Genomic DNA, 22,143 nt, shown 5'->3' with positions numbered 1-22,143 from the left:
CCCTGGCCCTGACCCTAAAACAACCCTAACCCTGGGCCCTGGCCCTGACCCTAAAATAACCCTAACCATGGGCCCTGGCCCTGACCATAAAACAACCCTAACCCTGGGCCCTGGCCCTGACCCTAAAACAACCCTAACCCTGGGCCCTGGCCCTGACCCTAAAACAACCCGAACCCTGGGCCCTGGCCCTCACCCTAAAACAACCCTAACCCTGGGCCTTGGCCCTGACCCTAAAACAACCCTAACCCTGGGTCCTGGACCTGATCCTAAAACAAACCTAAACATGGGCCCTGGCTCTGACCCTAAAACAACCCTAACCCTGGGCCCTGGCCCTGACCCTAAAACAACCCTAACCCTGGGCCCTGGCCGTGACCCTAAAACAAGCCTAACCCTGGGACCTGGCCCTGACCCTAAAACAACCCTAACCCTGGGCCCTGGCCCTGACCCTAAAACAACCCTGCCCCAGGGCCCTGGCCCTCACAATAAAACAAGCCTGGCCCTGGGCCGTGCCCCTGTCCCTAAAACAACCCTAACCCTGGGCCCTGTCCCTGACCCTAAAACAAGCCTAACCCTGGGCCCTGGACCTGACCTTAAACAACCCTAACCCTGGGCCCTGGCCCTGACCCTAAAACAACCCTAACCCTGGGCCCTGGCCCTGACCCTAAAACAACCCGAACCCTGGGCCCTGGCCCTCACCCTAAAATAACCCTAAAACTGGGCCTTGGCCCTGACCCTAAAACAACCCTAACCCTGGGTCCTAGACCTAATCCTAAAACAAGCCTAAACATGGGCCCTGGCCCTGACCCTAAAACAACCCTAACCCTGGGCCCTGGCCCTGACCCTAAAACAACCCTAACCCTGGGCCCTGGCCCTGACCCTAAAACAACCCTAACCCAGGGCCCTGGGCCTGACCCTAAAATAACCCGAACCCTGGGCCCTGGCCCTCACCCTAAAACAACCCTAACCCTGGGCCGTGGCCCTGACCCTAAAACAACCCTAACCCTGGGTCCTGGCCCTAAAACAACCCTAACCCTGGGCCCTGACCCTAAAACAACCCTAACAACGGGCCTGACCCTAAAACAAGCCTAACCCGCGGCCCCGACCATAAAACAAGCCTAACGCTGGGCCCTGACACTAAAACAAGCCTAACCCTGGGCCCAGACACTAAAACAAGCCTAACCCTGGGCCCCAATCCTAAAACAAGCCTACCCCTGGTCCCGGACCGTAAAACAACCCTAACCCTGGGCCCTGGCCCTGACCCTAAAACAACCCTAACCCTGGGCCCTGGCCCTGACCCTAAGACAACCCTAACCCTGGGCCCTGGCCCTGACCCTAAAACAACCCTAACCCTGGGCCCTGGCCCTAAAACACGCCTAACCCAGGGCCCTGACCCTACAACAACCCTAACCCTGGGCCCTGACCCTAAAACAACCCTAACCCTGGGTCCTGGCCCTGACCCTAAAACAACCCGAACCCTGGGCCCTGGCCCTGACCCTAAAACAACCCTAACCCTGGGCCCTGGCCCTGACCCTAAGACAACCCTAACCCTGGGCCCTGGCCCTGACCCTAAAACAACCCTAACCCTGGGCCCTGGCCCTAAAACACGCCTAACCCAGGGCCCTGACCCTACAACAACCCTAACCCTGGGCCCTGACCCTAAAACAACCCTAACCCTGGGCCCTGGCCCTGACCCTAAAACAACCCTACCCCTGGGCCCTCGCCCTGACCCTAAAACAACCCTAACCCTGGGCCCTGGCCCTGACCGTAAAACAACCGTAACCAGGGGCCCTGGCCCTGACCCTAAAACAACCCTAACCCTGGGCCCTGGACCTGACTCTAAAAAAACCCTAACCCTGGGCCCTGGCCCTGACAATAAAACATCCCTAAACCTGGGCCCTGGTCCTGACCCTAAAAGAAGCCTAACCCTGGACCCTGGCCCTGACCCTAAAACAAGCCTAACCCTGGGTCCTGGACCTGACCCTAAAACAAGCCTAACCCTGTGCCATGGCCATGACCCTAAAACAACCCTAAACCTGGGCCCTGGCCCTGACCCTAAAACAACCCTAATCCTGGACCTTGGCCCTGACCCTAAAACAACCCTAACCCTGAGCCCTGGCCCTGGCCCTGAACCTAAAACAATCCTAACTCTGGGCTCTGGCCCTGACCCTAACACAACACTATCCCTGGGCCGTGGCCCTGACCCTGAAAGAACCGTAACCCTGGGACCTGGCCCTGACCCTGAAACATCCATAACCCTGGGCCCTGGCCCTGACCATAAAACAAACCTAACTCTAGGCCCTGCTCGTGACTCTAAAACAGCCCTACACCTGGGCCCTGGACCTGACCCTAAAACAACCCTAACCCTGCGCCCTGGCCCTGACCCTAAAACAACCCTAACCCTGGGTCCTGGACCTGATCTTAAACAAGCCTAAACATGGGCCCTGGCTCTGACCCCAAAACAAGCCTAACCCTGGGCCCTGGCCCTGACCCTAAAACAACCCTAACCCTGGGTCCTGGACCTGATCCTAAAACAAGACTAAACATGGGCCCTGGCTCTGACCCTAAAACAAGCCTAACCCTGGGTCCTGGCCCTGACCCTAAAACAAGCCTAAACCTGGGCCCTGGCCCTGACCCTAAAACAACCCTAACCCTGGGCCCTGGCCCTGACCCTAAAATAACCCTAACCATTGGCCCTGGCCCTGACCATAAAACAACCCTAACCCTGGGCCCTGGCCCTGACCCTAAAACAACCCTAACCCTGGGCCCTGGCCCTGACCCTAAAACAACCCGAACCCTGGGCCCTGGCCCTCACCCTAAAACAACCCTAACCCTGGGCCTTGGCCCTGACCCTAAAACAACCCTAACCCTGGGTCCTGGACCTGATCCTAAAACAAACCTAAACATGGGCCCTGGCTCTGACCCTAAAACAACCCTAACCCTGGGCCCTGGCCCTGACCCTAAAACAACCCTAACCCTGGGCCCTGGCCGTGACCCTACAACAAGCCTAACCCTGGGACCTGGCCCTGACCCTAAAACAACCCTAACCCTGGGCCCTGGCCCTGACCCTAAAACAACCCTGCCCCAGGGCCCTGGCCCTCACAATAAAACAAGCCTAGCCCTGGGCCGTGCCCCTGTCCCTAAAACAACCCTAACCCTGGGCCCTGTCCCTGACCCTAAAACAAGCCTAACCCTGGGCCCTGGACCTGACCTTAAACAACCCTAACCCTGGGCCCTGGCCCTGACCCTAAAACAACCCTAACCCTGGGTCCTGGCCCTAAAACAACCCTAACCCTGGGCCCTGACCCTAAAACAACCCTAACAACAGGCCTGACCCTAAAACAAGCCTAACCCTCGGCCCCGACCATAAAACAAGCCTAACCCTGGGCCCTGACACTAAAACAAGCCTAACCCTGGGCCCTGACACTAAAACAAGCCTAACCCTGGGCCCCAACCCTAAAACAAGCCTACCCCTGGTCCCGGACCGTAAAACAACCCTAACCCTGGGCCCCGCCACTAAAACAACCCTAACCCTGGGCCCCGACCCTAAAACAAACCTAACCCTGGGCCCCGAAACTAAAACAACGCTAACCCTGGGCTCTGACCCTAAAACAACCCTAACCCTGGGCCCCGGCCCTGACCCTAAAACAACCCTAAACCTGGGCCCTGGCCCTGACCCTAAAACAACCCTAACCATGGGCCCTGGCCCTGACCCTAAAAGAAGCCTAACCCTGGGCCCTGGCCCTGACCCTAACACAACCCTATCCCTGGGCCCTGGCCCTGACCCTAAGACAACCCTAACCCTGGGCCCAGGCCCTGACCCTAAAACAACCCTGCCCCTGGGCCCTGGCCCTCACAATAAAACAAGCCTAGCCCTGGGCCGTGCCCCTGTCCCTAAAACAACCCTAACCCTGGGCCCTGGACGTGACCCTAAAACAACCGTAACCCGGGGCCCTGGCCCTGACCCTAAAACAACCCTAACCCTGGGCCCTGGCCCTGACTCTAAAAAAACCCGAACCCTGGGCCCTGGCCCTGACAATAAAACATCCCTAAACCTGGGCCCTGGTCCTGACCCTAAAAGAAGCCTAACCCTGGACCCTGGCCCTGACCCTAAAACAAGCCTAACCCTGGGTCCAGGCCTTAACCCTAAAACAAGCCTAACCCTGTGCCCTGGCCATGACCCTAAAACAACCCTAACCCTGGGCCCTGGCCCTGACCCTAAAACAACCCTAATCCTGGACCTTGGCCCTGACCCTAAAACAACCCTAACCCTGAGCCCTGGCCCTGAACCTAAAACAATCCTAACCCTGGGCCCTGGCCCTGACCCTAACACAACACTATCCCTGGGCCGTGGCCCTGACCCTGAAAGAACCCTAACCCTGGGACCTGGCCCTGACCCTGAAACATCCATAACCCTGGGCTCTGGCCCTGACCCTAAAACAAACCTAACTCTAGGCCCTGCTCGTGACCCTAAAACAGCCCTACACCTGGGCCCTGGACCTGACCCTAAAACAAGCCTAACCCTGTGCCCTGGCCCTGACCCTAAAACAACCCTAACCCTGGGTCCTGGACCTGATCCTAAAACAAGCCTAAACATGGGCCCTGGCTCTGACCCTAAAACAAGCCTAACCCTGGGTCCTGGCCCTGACCCTAAAACAAGCCTAAACCTGGGCCCTGGCCCTGACCCTAAAACAACCCTAACCCTGGGCCCTGGCCCTCACCCTAAAACAACCCTAACCCTGGGCCTTGGCCCTGACCCTAAAACAACCCTAACCCTGGGTCCTGGACCTGATCCTAAAACAAACCTAAACATGGGCCCTGGCTCTGACCCTAAAACAACCCTAACCCTGGGCCCTGGCCCTGACCCTAAAACAACCCTAACCCTGGGCCCTGGCCGTGACCCTAAAACAAGCCTAACCCTGGGACCTGGCCCTGACCCTAAAACAACCCTAACCCTGGGCCCTGGCCCTGACCCTAAAACAACCCTGCCCCAGGGCCCTGGCCCTCACAATAAAACAAGCCTGGCCCTGGGCCGTGCCCCTGTCCCTAAAACAACCCTAACCCTGGGCCCTGTCCCTGACCCTAAAACAAGCCTAACCCTGGGCCCTGGACCTGACCTTAAACAACCCTAACCCTGGGCCCTGGCCCTGACCCTAAAACAACCCTAACCCTGGGCCCTGGCCCTGACCCTAAAACAACCCGAACCCTGGGCCCTGGCCCTCACCCTAAAATAACCCTAAAACTGGGCCTTGGCCCTGACCCTAAAACAACCCTAACCCTGGGTCCTAGACCTAATCCTAAAACAAGCCTAAACATGGGCCCTGGCCCTGACCCTAAAACAACCCTAACCCTGGGCCCTGGCCCTGACCCTAAAACAACCCTAACCCTGGGCCCTGGCCCTGACCCTAAAACAACCCTAACCCTGGGCCCTGGGCCTGACCCTAAAAGAACCCGAACCCTGGGCCCTGGCCCTCACCCTAAAACAACCCTAACCCTGGGCCGTGGCCCTGACCCTAAAACAACCCTAACCCTGGGTCCTGGCCCTAAAACAACCCTAACCCTGGGCCCTGACCCTAAAACAACCCTAACAACGGGCCTGACCCTAAAACAAGCCTAACCCTCGGCCCCGACCATAAAACAAGCCTAACGCTGGGCCCTGACACTAAAACAAGCCTAACCCTGGGCCCAGACACTAAAACAAGCCTAACCCTGGGCCCCAATCCTAAAACAAGCCTACCCCTGGTCCCGGACCGTAAAACAACCCTAACCCTGGGCCCTGGCCCTGACCCTAAAACAACCCTAACCCTGGGCCCTGGCCCTGACCCTAAGACAACCCTAACCCTGGGCCCTGGCCCTGACCCTAAAACAACCCTAACCCTGGGCCCTGGCCCTAAAACACGCCTAACCCAGGGCCCTGACCCTACAACAACCCTAACCCTGGGCCCTGACCCTAAAACAACCCTAACCCTGGGTCCTGGCCCTGACCCTAAAACAACCCGAACCCTGGGCCCTGGCCCTGACCCTAAAACAACCCTAACCCTGGGCCCTGGCCCTGACCCTAAGACAACCCTAACCCTGGGCCCTGGCCCTGACCCTAAAACAACCCTAACCCTGGGCCCTGGCCCTAAAACACGCCTAACCCAGGGCCCTGACCCTACAACAACCCTAACCCTGGGCCCTGACCCTAAAACAACCCTAACCCTGGGCCCTGGCCCTGACCCTAAAACAACCCTACCCCTGGGCCCTCGCCCTGACCCTAAAACAACCCTAACCCTGGGCCCTGGCCCTGACCGTAAAACAACCGTAACCCGGGGCCCTGGCCCTGACCCTAAAACAACCCTAACCCTGGGCCCTGGACCTGACTCTAAAAAAACCCTAACCCTGGGCCCTGGCCCTGACAATAAAACATCCCTAAACCTGGGCCCTGGTCCTGACCCTAAAAGAAGCCTAACCCTGGACCCTGGCCCTGACCCTAAAACAAGCCTAACCCTGGGTCCTGGACCTGACCCTAAAACAAGCCTAACCCTGTGCCATGGCCATGACCCTAAAACAACCCTAAACCTGGGCCCTGGCCCTGACCCTAAAACAACCCTAATCCTGGACCTTGGCCCTGACCCTAAAACAACCCTAACCCTGAGCCCTGGCCCTGGCCCTGAACCTAAAACAATCCTAACTCTGGGCTCTGGCCCTGACCCTAACACAACACTATCCCTGGGCCGTGGCCCTGACCCTGAAAGAACCGTAACCCTGGGACCTGGCCCTGACCCTGAAACATCCATAACCCTGGGCCCTGGCCCTGACCATAAAACAAACCTAACTCTAGGCCCTGCTCGTGACTCTAAAACAGCCCTACACCTGGGCCCTGGACCTGACCCTAAAACAACCCTAACCCTGCGCCCTGGCCCTGACCCTAAAACAACCCTAACCCTGGGTCCTGGACCTGATCCTAAAACAAGCCTAAACATGGGCCCTGGCTCTGACCCTAAAACAAGCCTAACCCTGGGCCCTGGCCCTGACCCTAAAACAACCCTAACCCTGGGTCCTGGACCTGATCCTAAAACAAGACTAAACATGGGCCCTGGCTCTGACCCTAAAACAAGTCTAACCCTGGGCCCTGGCCCTGACCCTAAAACAACCCTAACCCTGGGCCCTGGCCCTGACCCTAAAACAACCCTAACCCTGGGCCCTGGCCCTGACCCTAAAAGAACCCGAACCCTGGGCCCTGGCCCTCACCCTAAAACAACCCTAACCCTGGGCCGTGGCCCTGACCCTAAAACAACCCTAACCCTGGGTCCTGGCCCTAAAACAACCCTAACCCTGGGCCCTGACCCTAAAACAACCATAACAATGGGCCTGACCCTAAAACAAGCCTAACCCTCGGCCCCGACCATAAAACAAGCCTAACCCTGGGCCCTGACACTAAAACAAGCCTAACCCTGGGCCCTGACACTAAAACAAGCCTAACCCTGGGCCCTGGCCCTGACCCTAAAACAACCCTAAACCTGGGCCGTGGCCCTGACCCTAAAACAACCCTAACCCTGGGCCCTGGGCCTGACCCTAAAAGAACCCGAACCCTGGGCCCTGGCCCTCACCCTAAAACAACCCTAACCCTGGGCCGTGGCCCTGACCCTAAAACAACCCTAACCCTGGGTCCTGGCCCTAAAACAACCCTAACCCTGGGCCCTGACCCTAAAACAACCCTAACAACAGGCCTGACCCTAAAACAAACCTAACCCTCGGCCCCGACCATAAAACAAGCCTAACCCTGGGCCCTGACACTAAAACAAGCCTAACCCTGGGCCCTGACACTAAAACAAGCCTAACCCTGGGCCCCAACCCTAAAACAAGCCTACCCCTGGTCCCGGACCGTAAAACAACCCTAACCCTGGGCCCCGCCACTAAAACAACCCTAACCCTGGGCCCCGACCCTAAAACAAACCTAACCCTGGGCCCCGAAACTAAAACAACGATAACCCTGGGCTCTGACCCTAAAACAACCCTAACCCTGGGCCCCGGCCCTGACCCTAAAACAACCCTAAACCTGGGCCCTGGCCCTGACCCTAAAACAACCCTAACCATGGGCCCTGGCCCTGACCCTAAAAGAAGCCTAACCCTGGGCCCTGGCCCTGACCCTAACACAACCCTATCCCTGGGCCCTGGCCCTGACCCTAAGACAACCCTAACCCTGGGCCCAGGCCCTGACCCTAAAACAACCCTGCCCCTGGGCCCTGGCCCTCACAATAAAACAAGCCTAGCCCTGGGCCGTGCCCCTGTCCCTAAAACAACCCTAACCCTGGGCCCTGGACGTGACCCTAAAACAACCGTAACCCGGGGCCCTGGCCCTGACCCTAAAACAACCCTAACCCTGGGCCCTGGCCCTGACTCTAAAAAAACCCGAACCCTGGGCCCTGGCCCTGACAATAAAACATCCCTAAACCTGGGCCCTGGTCCTGACCCTAAAAGAAGCCTAACCCTGGACCCTGGCCCTGACCCTAAAACAAGCCTAACCCTGGGTCCAGGCCTTAACCCTAAAACAAGCCTAACCCTGTGCCCTGGCCATGACCCTAAAACAACCCTAACCCTGGGCCCTGGCCCTGACCCTAAAACAACCCTAATCCTGGACCTTGGCCCTGACCCTAAAACAACCCTAACCCTGAGCCCTGGCCCTGAACCTAAAACAATCCTAACCCTGGGCCCTGGCCCTGACCCTAACACAACACTATCCCTGGGCCGTGGCCCTGACCCTGAAAGAACCCTAACCCTGGGACCTGGCCCTGACCCTGAAACATCCATAACCCTGGGCCCTGGCCCTGACGCTAAAACAAACCTAACTCTAGGCCCTGCTCGTGACCCTAAAACAGCCCTACACCTGGGCCCTGGACCTGACCCTAAAACAAGCCTAACCCTGTGCCATGGCCATGACCCTAAAACAACCCTAACCCTGGGTCCTGGACCTGATCCTAAAACAAGCCTAAACATGGGCCCTGGCTCTGACCCTAAAACAAGCCTAACCCTGGGTCCTGGCCCTGACCCTAAAACAAACCTAAACCTGGGCCCTGGCCCTGACCCTAAAACAACCCTAACCCTGGGCCCTGGCCCTGACCCTAAAATAACCCTAACCATGGGCCCTGGCCCTGACCATAAAACAACCCTAACCCTGGGCCCTGGCCCTGACCCTAAAACAACCCTAACCCTGGGCCCTGGCCCTGACCCTAAAACAACCCGAACCCTGGGCCCTGGCCCTCACCCTAAAACAACCCTAACCCTGGGCCTTGGCCCTGACCCTAAAACAACCCTAACCCTGGGTCCTGGACCTGATCCTAAAACAAACCTAAACATGGGCCCTGGCTCTGACCCTAAAACAACCCTAACCCTGGGCCCTGGCCCTGACCCTAAAACAACCCTAACCCTGGGCCCTGGCCGTGACCCTAAAACAAGCCTAACCCTGGGACCTGGCCCTGACCCTAAAACAACCCTAACCCTGGGCCCTGGCCCTGACCCTAAAACAACCCTGCCCCAGGGCCCTGGCCCTCACAATAAAACAAGCCTAGCCCTGGGCCGTGCCCCTGTCCCTAAAACAACCCTAACCCTGGGCCCTGTCCCTGACCCTAAAACAAGCCTAACCCTGGGCCCTGGACCTGACCTTAAACAACCCTAACCCTGGGCCCTGGCCCTGACCCTAAAACAACCCTAACCCTGGGCCCTGGCCCTGACCCTAAACCAACCCGAACCCTGGGCCCTGGCCCTCACCCTAAAATAACCCTAAAACTGGGCCTTGGCCCTGACCCTAAAACAACCCTAACCCTGGGTCCTAGACCTAATCCTAAAACAAGCCTAAACATGGGCCCTGGCCCTGACCCTAAAACAACCCTAACCCTGGGCCCTGGCCCTGACCCTAAAACAACCCTAACCCTGGGCCCTGGCCCTGACCCTAAAACAACCCTAACCCTGGGCCCTGGGCCTGACCCTAAAAGAACCCGAACCCTGGGCCCTGGCCCTCACCCTAAAACAACCCTAACTCTGGGCCGTGGCCCTAACCCTAAAACAACCCTAACACTGGGTCCTGGCCCTAAAACAACCCTAACCCTGGGCCCTGACCCTAAAACAACCCTAACAAAGGGCCTGACCCTAAAACAAGCCTAAGCCTCGGCCCCGACCATAAAACAAGCCTAACCCTGGGCCCTGACACTAAAACAAGCCTAACCCTGGGCCCTGACACTAAAACAAGCCTAACACTGGGCCCCAACCCTAAAACAAGCCTACCCCTGGTCCCGGACCGTAAAACAACCCTAACCCTGGGCCCAGCCACTAAAACAACCCTAACCCTGGGCCCCGACCCTAAAACAAACCTAACCCTGGGCCCCGAAACTAAAACAACGCTAACCCTGGGCTCTGACCCTAAAACAACCCTAAACCTGGGCCCTGGCCCTGACCCTAAAACAACCCTAAACCTGGGCCGTGGCCCTGACCCTAAAACAACCCTAACCATGGGCCCTGGCCCCGACCCTAAAAGAGGCCTAACCCTGGGCCCTGGCCCTGACCCTAACACAACCCTATCCCTGGCCCTGGCCCTGACCCTAAGACAACCCTAACCCTGGGCCCAGGCCCTGACCCTAAAACAACCCTGCCCCTGGGCCCTGGCCCTCACAATAAAACAAGCCTAGCCCTGGGCCGTGCCCCTGTCCCTAAAACAACCCTAACCCTGGGCCCTGGACGTGACCCTAAAACAACCGTAACCCGGGGCCCTGGCCCTGACCCTAAAACAACCCTAACCCTGGGCCCTGGCCCTGACTCTAAAACAACCCGAACCCTGGGCCCTGGCCCTGACCCTAAAACAACCCTAACCCTGGGCCCTGGCCCTGACCCTAACACAACCCTAACCCTGAGCCCTGGCCCTGACCCTAAAACAACCCTAACCCTGGGCCCTGACCATAAAACAACCCTAACCATGGGCCTGACCCTAAAACAAGCCTAACCCTGGGCCCCGACCATAAAACAAGCCTAACCCTGGGCCCTGACACTAAAACAAGCCTAACCCTGGGCCCTGACACTAAAACAAGCCTAACCCTGGGCCCCAACCCTAAAACAAGCCTACCCCTGGTCACGGACAGTAAAACAACCCTAACCCTGGGCCCCGACCCTAAAACAAACCTAACCCTGGGCCCCGACCCTAAAACAACGCTAAATCTGGGCTATGAGCCTAAAACAACGCTAACCCTGGGCCCTGGCCCTGACCCTAAGACAATCCTAACCCTGGGCCGTGGCCCTGACCCTAAAACAACCCTAACCCTGGGTCCTGGCCCTAAAACAACCCTAACCCTGGGCCCTGACCCTAAAACAACCCTAACAACGGGCCTGACCCTAAAACAAGCCTAACCCTCGGCCCCGACCAGAAAACAAGCCCAACGCTGGGCCCTGACACTAAAACAAGCCTAACCCTGGGCCCTGACACTAAAACAAGCCTAACCCTGGGCCCCAACCCTAAAACAAGCCTACCCCTGGTCCCGGACCGTAAAACAACCCTAACCCTGGGCCCCGCCACTAAAACAACCCTAACCCTGGGCACCGACCCTAAAACAAACCTAACCCTGGGCCCCGAAACTAAAACAACGCTAACCCTGGGCTCTGACCCTAAAACAACCCTAACCCTGGGCCCTGGCCCTGACCCTAAAAGAACCCGAACCCTGGGCCCTGGCCCTCACCCTAAAACAACCCTAACCCTGGGCCGTGGCCCTGACCCTAAAACAACCCTAACCCTGGGTCCTGGCCCTAAAACAACCCTAACACTGGGCCCTGACCCTAAAACAACCATAACAATGGGCCTGACCCTAAAACAAGCCTAACCCTCGGCCCCGACCATAAAACAAGCCTAACCCTGGGCCCTGACACTAAAACAAGCCTAACCCTGGGCCCTGACACTAAAACAAGCCTAACCCTGGGCCCTGGCCCTGACCCTAAAACAACCCTAAACCTGGGCCGTGGCCCTGACCGTAAAACAACCCTAACCCTGGGCCCTGGGCCTGACCCTAAAAGAACCCGAACCCTGGGCCCTGGCCCTCACCCTAAAACAACCCTAACCCTGGGCCGTGGCCCTGACCCTAAAACAACCCTAACCCTGGGTCCTGGCCCTAAAACAACCCTAACCCTGGGCCCTGACCCTAAAACAACCCTAACAACAGGCCTGACCCTAAAACAAGCCTAACCCTCGGCCCCGACCATAAAACAAGCCTAACCCTGGGCCCTGACACTAAAACAAGCCTAACCCTGGGCCCTGACACTAAAACAAGCCTAACCCTGGGCCCCAACCCTAAAACAAGCCTACCCCTGGTCCCGGACCGTAAAACAACCCTAACCCTGGGCCCCGCCACTAAAACAACCCTAACCCTGGGCCCCGACCCTAAAACAAACCTAACCCTGGGCCCCGAAACTAAAACAACGCTAACCCTGGGCTCTGACCCTAAAACAACCCTAACCCTGGGCCCCGGCCCTGACCCTAAAACAACCCTAAACCTGGGCCCTGGCCCTGACCCTAAAACAACCCTAACCATGGGCCCTGGCCCTGACCCTAAAAGAAGCCTAACCCTGGGCCCTGGCCCTGACCCTAACACAACCCTATCCCTGGGCCCTGGCCCTGACCCTAAGACAACCCTAACCCTGGGCCCAGGCCCTGACCCTAAAACAACCCTGCCCCTGGGCCCTGGCCCTCACAATAAAACAAGCCTAGCCCTGGGCCGTGCCCCTGTCCCTAAAACAACCCTAACCCTGCGCCCTGGACGTGACCCTAAAACAACCGTAACCCGGGGCCCTGGCCCTGACAATAAAACATCCCTAAACCTGGGCCCTGGTCCTGACCCTAAAAGAAGCCTAACCCTGGACCCTGGCCCTGACCCTAAAACAAGCCTAACCCTGGGTGCAGGCCTTAACCCTAAAACAAGCCTAACCCTGTGCCCTGGCCATGACCCTAAAACAACCCTAACCCTGGGCCCTGGCCCTGACCCTAAAACAACCCTAATCCTGGACCTTGGCCCTGACCCTAAAACAACCCTAACCCTGAGCCCTGGCCCTGAACCTAAAACAATCCTAACCCTGGGCCCTGGCCCTGACCCTAACACAACACTATCCCTGGGCCGTGGCCCTGACCCTGAAAGAACCCTAACCCTGGGACCTGGCCCTGACCCTGAAACATCCATAACCCTGGGCCCTGGCCCTGACCCTAAAACAAACCTAACTCTAGGCCCTGCTCGTGACCCTAAAACAGCCCTACACCTGGGCCCTCGACCTGACCCTAAAACAAGCCTAACCCTGTGCCCTGGCCCTGACCCTAAAACAACCCTAACCCTGGGTCCTGGACCTGATCCTAAAACAAGCCTAAACATGGGCCCTGGCTCTGACCCTAAAACAAGCCTAACCCTGGGTCCTGGCCCTGACCCTAAAACAAGCCTAAACCTGGGCCCTGGCCCTGACCCTAAAACAACCCTAACCCTGGGCCCTGGCCCTGACCCTAAAATAACCCTAACCATGGGCCCTGGCCCTGACCATAAAACAACCCTAACCCTGGGCCCTGGCCCTGACCCTAAAACAACCCTAACCCTGGGCCCTGGCCCTGACCCTAAAACAACCCGAACCCTGGGCCCTGGCCCTCACCCTAAAACAACCCTAACCCTGGGCCTTGGCCCTGACCCTAAAACAACCCTAACCCTGGGTCCTGGACCTGATCCTAAAACAAACCTAAACATGGGCCCTGGCTCTGACCCTAACACAACCCTAACCCTGGGCCCTGGCCCTGACCCTAAAACAACCCTAACCCTGGGCCCTGGCCCTGACCCTAAAACAACCCTAACCCTGGGACCTGGCCCTGACCCTAAAACAACCCTAACCCTGGGCCCTGGCCCTGACCCTAAAACAACCCTGCCCCAGGGCCCTGGCCCTCACAATAAAACAAGCCTAGCCCTGGGCCGTGCCCCTGTCCCTAAAACAACCCTAACCCTGGGCCCTGTCCCTGACCCTAAAACAAGCCTAACCCTGGGCCCTGGACCTGACCTTAAACAACCCTAACCCTGGGCCCTGGCCCTGACCCTAAAACAACCCTAACCCTGGGCCCTGGCCCTGACCCTAAAACAACCCGAACCCTGGGCCCTGGCCCTCACCCTAAAATAACCCTAAAACTGGGCCTTGGCCCTGACCCTAAAACAACCTTAACCCTGGGTCCTAGACCTAATCCTAAAACAAGCCTAAACATGGGCCCTGGCCCTGACCCTAAAACAACCCTAACCCTGGGCCCTGGCCCTGACCCTAAAACAACCCTAACCCTGGGCCCTGGCCCTGACCCTAAAACAACCCTAACCCTGGGCCCTGGGCCTGACCCTAAAAGAACCCGAACCCTGGGCCCTGGCCCTCACCCTAAAACAACCCTAACCCTGGGCCGTGGCCCTAACCCTAAAACAACCCTAACCCTGGGTCCTGGCCCTAAAACAACCCTAACCCTGGGCCCTGACCCTAAAACAACCCTAACAAAGGGCCTGACCCTAAAACAAGCCTAAGCCTCGGCCCCGACCATAAAACAAGCCTAACCCTGGGCCCTGACACTAAAACAAGCCTAACCCTGGGCCCTGACACTAAAACAAGCCTAACACTGGGCCCCAACCCTAAAACAAGCCTACCCCTGGTCCCGGACCGTAAAACAACCCTAACCCTGGGCCCCGCCACTAAAACAACCCTAACCCTGGGCCCCGACCCTAAAACAAACCTAACCCTGGGCCCCGAAACTAAAACAACGCTAACCCTGGGCTCTGACCCTAAAACAACCCTAACCCTGGGCCCTGGCCCTGATCCTAAAACAACCCTAAACCTGGGCCCTGGCCCTGACCCTAAAAGAAGCCTAACCCTGGGCCCTGGCCCTGACCCTAACACAACCCTATCCCTGGCCCTGGCCCTGACCCTAAGACAACCCTAACCCTGGGCCCAGGCCCTGACCCTAAAACAACCCTGCCCCTGGGCCCTGGCCCTCACAATAAAACAAGCCTAGCCCTGGGCCGTGCCCCTGTCCCTAAAACAACCCTAACCCTGGGCCCTGGCCGTGACCCTAAAACAACCGTAACCCGGGGCCCTGGCCCTGACCCTAAAACAACCCTAACCCTGGGCCCTGGCCCTGACTCTAAAAAAACCCGAACCCTGGGCCCTGGCCCTGACAATAAAACATCCCTAACCCTGGGCCCTGGTCCTGACCCTAAAAGAAGCCTAACCCTGGACCCTGGCCCTGACCCTAAAACAAGCCTAACCCTGGGTCCTGGCCTTAACCCTAAAACAAGCCTAACCCTGTGCCCTGGCCATGACCCTAAAACAACCCTAACCCTGGGCCCTGGCCCTGACCCTAAAACAACCCTAATCCTGGACCTTGGCCCTGACCCTAAAACAACCCTAACCCTGAGCCCTGGCCCTGAACCTAAAACAATCCTAATCCTGGGCCCTGGCCCTGACCCTAACACAACACTATCCCTGGGCCGTGGCCCTGACCCTAAAAGAACCCTAACCCTGGGCCCTGACCATAAAACAACCCTAACCATGGGCCTAACCCTAAAACAAGCCTAACCCTGGGCCCCAACCCTAAAAAAAGCCTACCTCTGGTCCCGGACCGTAAAACAACGCTAACTCTGGGCCCCGACACTAAAACAAACCTAACCCTGGGCCCTGACCCTAAAACAACCCTAACCCTGGGCCCTGGCCCTGACCCAAAAACAACCCTAACCCTGGGCCCTGGCCCTGACCCTAAAACAACCCTAACCCTGGGCCCTGGCCCTAACCCTAAAACAACCCTAACCCCGGGCCCTGGCCCTAACTCTAAAACAACCCTAACCCTGGGCCCTGGCCCTGACTCTAAAACAAGCCTAACCCTGGGCCCTGGCCCTGACCCTAAAACAACCCTAACCCTGTGCCCTGGCCATGACTCTAACACAACCCTAACCCTGAGCCCTGGCCCTGACCCTAAAACAACCCTAACCCTGGGCCCTGACCATAAAACAACCCTAACCATGGGCCTGACCCTAAAACAAGCCTACCCCTGGTCACGGACAGTAAAACAACCCTAACCCTGGGCCCCGACCCTAAAACAAACCTAACCCTGGGCCCCGACCCTAAAACAACGCTAAATCTGGGCTATGAGCCTAAAACAACGCTAACCCTGGGCCCTGGCCCTGACCCTAAGACAATCCTAACCCTGGGCCGTGGCCCTGACCCTAAAACAACCCTAACCCTGGGTCCTGGCCCTAAAACAACCCTAACCCTGGGCCCTGACCCTAAAACAACCCTAACAACGGGCCTGACCCTAAAACAAGCCTAACCCTCGGCCCCGACCAGAAAACAAGCCCAACGCTGGGCCCTGACACTAAAACAAGCCTAACCCTGGGCCCTGACACTAAAACAAGCCTAACCCTGGGCCCCAACCCTAAAACAAGCCTACCCCTGGTCCCGGACCGTAAAACAACCCTAACCCTGGGCCCCGCCACTAAAACAACCCTAACCCAGGGCACCGACCCTAAAACAAACCTAACCCTGGGCCCCGAAACTAAAACAACGCTAACCCTGGGCTCTGACCCTAAAACAACCCTAACCCTGGGCCCTGGCCCTGACCCTAAAACAACCCTAAACCTGGGCCCTGGCCCTGACCCTAAAACAACCCTAACCATGGGCCCTGGCCCTGACCCTAAAAGAAGCCTAACCCTGGGCCCTGGCCCTGACCCTAACACAACCCTATCCCTGGGCCCTGGCCCTGACCCTAAGACAACCCTAACCCTGGGCCCAGGCCCTGACCCTAAAACAACCCTGCCCCTGGGCCCTGGCCCTCACAATAAAACAAGCCTAGCCCTGGGCCGTGCCCCTGTCCCTAAAACAACCCTAACCCTGGGTCCTGGCCGTGACCCTAAAACAACCGTAACCCGGGGCCCTGGCCCTGACCCTAAAACAACCCTAACCCTGGGCCCTGGCCCTGACTCTAAAAAAACCCGAACCCTGGGCCCTGGCCCTGACAATAAAACATCCCTAAACCTGGGCCCTGGTCCTGAACCTAAAAGAAGCCTAACCCTGGACCCTGGCCCTGACCCTAAAACAAGCCTAACCCTGGGTCCTGGCCCTAACCCTAAAACAAGCCTAACCCTGTGCCCTGGCCATGACCCTAAAACAACCCTAACCCTGGGCCCTGGCCCTGACCCTAAAACAACCCTAATCCTGGACCTTGGCCCTGACCCTAAAACAACCCTAACCCTGAGCCCTGGCCCTGAACCCAAAACAATCCTAACACTGGGCCCTGGCCCTGACCCTAACACAACACTATCCCTGGGCCGTGGCCCTGACCCTGAAAGAACCCTAACCCTGGGACCTGGCCCTGACCCTGAAACATCCATAACCCTGGGCCCTGGCCCTGACCCTAAAACAAACCTAACTCTAGGCCCTGCTCGTGACCCTAAAACAGCCCTACACCTGGGCCCTGGACCAGACCCTAAAACAAGCCTAACCCTGCGCCCTGGCCCTGACCCTAAAACAACCCTAACACTGGGTCGTGGACCTGATCCTAAAACAAGCCTAAACATGGGCCCTGGCTCTGACCCTAAAACAAGCCTAACCCTGGGCCCTGGCCCTGACCCTAAAACAAGCCTAAACCTGGGCCCTGGCCCTGACCCTAAAACAACCCGAACCCTGGGCCCTGGCCCTGACCCTAAAACAAACCTAACTCTAGGCCCTGCTCGTGACTCTAAAACAGCCCTACACCTGGACCCTGGACCTGACCCTAAAACAACCCTAACCCTGCGCCCTGGCCCTGACCCTAAAACAACCCTAACCCTGGGTCCTGGACCTGATCCTAAAACAAGCCTAAACATGGGCCCTGGCTCTGACCCTAAAACAAGCCTAACCCTGGGCCCTGGCCCTGACCCTAAAACAACCCTAACCCTGGGTCCTGGCCCTGATCCTAAAACAAGACTAAACATGGGCCCTGGCTCTGACCCTAAAACAAGTCTAACCCTGGGCCCTGGCCCTGACCCTAAAACAACCCTAACCCTGGGCCCTGGCCCTGACCCTAAAACAACCCTAACCCTGGGCCCTGGCCCTGACCCTAAAAGAAACCGAACCCTGGGCCCTGGCCCTCACCCTAAAACAACCCTAACCCTGGGCCGTGGCCCTGACCCTAAAACAACCCTAACCCTGGGTCCTGGCCCTAAAACAACCCTAACCCTGGGCCCTGACCCTAAAACAACCATAACAATGGGCCTGACCCTAAAACAAGCCTAACCCTCGGCCCCGACCATAAAACAAGCCTAACCCTGGGCCCTGACACTAAAACAAGCCTAACCCTGGGCCCTGACACTAAAACAAGCCTAACCCTGGGCCCTGGCCCTGACCCTAAAACAACCCTAAACCTGGGCCGTGGCCCTGACCCTAAAACAACCCTAACCCTGGGCCCTGGGCCTGACCCTAAAAGAACCCGAACCCTGGGCCCTGGCCCTCACCCTAAAACAACCGTAACCCTGGGCCGTGGCCCTGACCCTAAAACAACCCTAACCCTGGGTCCTGGCCCTAAAACAACCCTAACCCTGGGCCCTGACCCTAAAACAACCCTAACAACAGGCCTGACCCTAAAACAAGCCTAACCCTCGGCCCCGACCATAAAACAAGCCTAACCCTGGGCCCTGACACTAAAACAAGCCTAACCCTGGGCCCTGACACTAAAACAAGCCTAACACTGGGCCCCAACCCTAAAACAAGCCTACCCCTGGTCCCGGACCGTAAAACAACCCTAACCCTGGGCCCCGCCACTAAAACAACCCTAACCCTGGGCCCCGACCCTAAAACAAACCTAACCCTGGGACCCGAAACTAAAACAACGCTAACCCTGGGCTCTGACCCTAAAACAACCCTAACCCTGGGCCCCGGCCCTGACCCTAAAACAACCCTAAACCTGGGCCCTGGCCCTGACCCTAAAACAACCCTAACCATGGGCCCTGGCCCTGACCCTAAAAGAAGCCTAACCCTGGGCCCTGGCCCTGACCCTAACACAACCCTATCCCTGGGCCCTGGCCCTGACCCTAAGACAACCCTAACCCTGGGCCCAGGCCCTGACCCTAAAACAACCCTGCCCCTGGGCCCTGGCCCTCACAATAAAACAAGCCTAGCCCTGGGCCGTGCCCCTGTCCCTAAAACAACCCTAACCCTGGGCCCTGGACGTGACCCTAAAACAACCGTAACCCGGGGCCCTGGCCCTGACCCTAAAACAACCCTAACCCTGGGCCCTGGCCCTGACTCTAAAAAAACCCGAACCCTGGGCCCTGGCCCTGACAATAAAACATCCCTAAACCTGGGCCCTGGTCCTGACCCTAAAAGAAGCCTAACCCTGGACCCTGGCCCTGACCCTAAAACAAGCCTAACCCTGGGTCCTGGCCTTAACCCTAAAACAAGCCTAACCCTGTGCCCTGGCCATGACCCTAAAACAACCCTAACCCTGGGCCCTGGCCCTGACCCTAAAACAACCCTAATCCTGGACCTTGGCCCTGACCCTAAAACAACCCTAACCCTGAGCCCTGGCCCTGAACCTAAAACAATCCTAACTCTGGGCCCTGGCCCTGACCCTAACACAACACTATCCCTGGGCCGTGGCCCTGACCCTGAAAGAACCCTAACCCTGGGACCTGGCCCTGACCCTGAAACATCCATAACCCTGGGCCCTGGCCCTGACCCTAAAACAATCCTAACTCTAGGCCCTGCTCGTGACCCTAAAACAGCCCGACACCTGGGCCCTGGACCTGACCCTAAAACAAGCCTAACCCTGTGCCCTGGCCCTGACCCTAAAACAACCCTAACGCTGGGTCCTGGACCTCATCCTAAAACAAGCCTAAACATGGGCCCTGGCTCTGACCCTAAAACAAGCCTAACCCTGGGTCCTGGCCCTGACCCTAAAACAAGCCTAAACCTGGGCCCTGGCCCTGACCCTAAAACAACCCTAACCCTGGGCCCTGGCCCTGACCCTAAAATAACCCTAACCATGGGCCCTGGCCCTGACCATAAAACAACCCTAACCCTGGGCCCTGGCCCTGACCCTAAAACAACCCTAACCCTGGGCCCTGGCCCTCACCCTAAAACAACCCTAACCCTGGGCCTTGGCCCTGACCCTAAAACAACCCTAACCCTGGGTCCTGGACCTGATCCTAAAACAAACCTAAACATGGGCCCTGGCTCTGACCCTAAAACAACCCTAACCCTGGGCCCTGGCCCTGACCCTAAAACAACCCTAACCCTGGGCCCTGGCCCTGACCCTAAAACAACCCTAACCCTGGGACCTGGCCCTGACCCTAAAACAACCCTAACCCTGGGCCCTGGCCCTGACCCTAAAACAACCCTGCCCCAGGGCCCTGGCCCTCACAATAAAACAAGCCTAGCCCTGGGCCGTGCCCCTGTCCCTAAAACAACCCTAACCCTGGGCCCTGTCCCTGACCCTAAAACAAGCCTAACCCTGGGCCCTGGACCTGACCTTAAACAACCCTAACCCTGGGCCCTGGCCCTGACCCTAAAACAACCCTAACCCTGGGCCCTGGCCCTGACCCTAAAACAACCCGAACCCTGGGCCCTGGCCCTCAAACTAAAATAACCCTAAAACTGGGCCTTGGCCCTGACCCTAAAACAACCCTAACCCTGGGTCCTAGACCTAATCCTAAAACAAGCCTAAACATGGGCCCTGGCCCTGACCCTAAAACAACCCTAACCCTGGGCCCTGGCCCTGACCCTAAAACAACCCTAACCCTGGGCCCTGGCCCTGACCCTAAAACAACCCTAACCCTGGGCCCTGGGCCTGACCCTAAAAGAACCCGAACCCTGGGCCCTGGCCCTCACCCTAAAACAACCCTAACCCTGGGCCGTGGCCCTAACCCTAAAACAACCCTAACCCTGGGTCCTGGCCCTAAAACAACCCTAACCCTGGGCCCTGACCCTAAAACAACTCTAACAACGGGCCTGACCCTAAAACAAGCCTAACCCTCGGCCCCGACCATAAAACAAGCCCAACGCTGGGCCCTGACACTAAAACAAGCCTAACCCTGGGCCCTGACACTAAAACAAGCCTAACCCTGGGCCCCAACCCTAAAACAAGCCTACCCCTGGTCCCGGACCGTAAAACAACCCTAACCCTGGGCCCCGCCACTAAAACAACCCTAACCCTGGGCCCCGACCCTAAAACAAACCTAACCCTGGGCCCCGAAACTAAAACAACGCTAACCCTGGGCTCTGACCCTAAAACAACCCTAACCCTGGGCCCTGGCCCTGACCCTAAAACAACCCTAAACCTGGGCCCTGGCCCTGACCCTAAAACAACCCTAACCATGGGCCCTGGCCCTGACCCTAAAAGAAGCCTAACCCTGGGCCCTGGCCCTGACCCTAACACAACCCTATCCCTGGGCCCTGGCCCTGACCCTAAGACAACCCTAACCCTGGGCCCAGGCCCTGACCCTAAAACAACCCTGCCCCTGGGCCCTGGCCCTCACAATAAAACAAGCCTAGCCCTGGGCCGTGCCCCTGTCCCTAAAACAACCCTAACCCTGGGTCCTGGCCGTGACCCTAAAACAACCGTAACCCGGGGCCCTGGCCCTGACCCTAAAACAACCCTAACCCTGGGCCCTGGCCCTGACTCTAAAAAAACCCGAACCCTGGGCCCTGGCCCTGACAATAAAACATCCCTAAACCTGGGCCCTGGTCCTGACCCTAAAAGAAGCCTAACCCTGGACCCTGGCCCTGACCCTAAAACAAGCCTAACCCTGGATCCTGGCCCTAACCCTAAAACAAGCCTAACCCTGTGCCCTGGCCATGACCCTAAAACAACCCTAACCCTGGGCCCTGGCCCTGACCCTAAAACAACCCTAATCCTGGACCTTGGCCCTGACCCTAAAACAACCCTAACCCTGAGCCCTGGCCCTGAACCTAAAACAATCCTAACCCTGGGCCCTGGCCCTGACCCTAACACAACACTATCCCTGGGCCGTGGCCCTGACCCTGAAAGAACCCTAACCCTGGGACCTGGCCCTGACCCTGAAACATCCATAACCCTGGGCCCTGGCCCTGACCCTAAAACAAACCTAACTCTAGGCCCTGCTCGTGACCCTAAAACAGCCCTAC

The 22,143-nt window shown here is 57.9% G+C and overlaps 1 protein-coding gene across 34 annotated transcripts in view; it reads right to left on the bottom strand.

The window, feature by feature from the left end:
* LOC115931432 (decreased expression in renal and prostate cancer protein) overlaps positions 1-22,143 on the bottom strand; it is a 407,507-nt gene that overhangs the window by 209,247 nt on the left and 176,117 nt on the right. For 32 of the 34 annotated variants that reach the window (XR_010131404.1, XR_010131396.1, XR_010131402.1 and 29 more), the window contains one exon: positions 1-22,143. This exon is cut by the window's left edge and continues 32,878 nt beyond it; it is cut by the window's right edge and continues 87,944 nt beyond it. The exons of the other annotated variants lie outside the window; for them this stretch is intronic. The gene's annotated coding sequence lies outside the window, so the exon portion shown is untranslated. 34 annotated transcript variants of the gene reach the window in all.

This window comes from Gorilla gorilla, chromosome 18 (assembly GCF_029281585.2).
Source record: "Gorilla gorilla gorilla isolate KB3781 chromosome 18, NHGRI_mGorGor1-v2.1_pri, whole genome shotgun sequence".
In the NCBI taxonomy this organism is placed as follows: Eukaryota; Metazoa; Chordata; class Mammalia; order Primates; family Hominidae; genus Gorilla; species Gorilla gorilla.
This window is presented reverse-complemented; position numbering and strand designations above follow the sequence as displayed.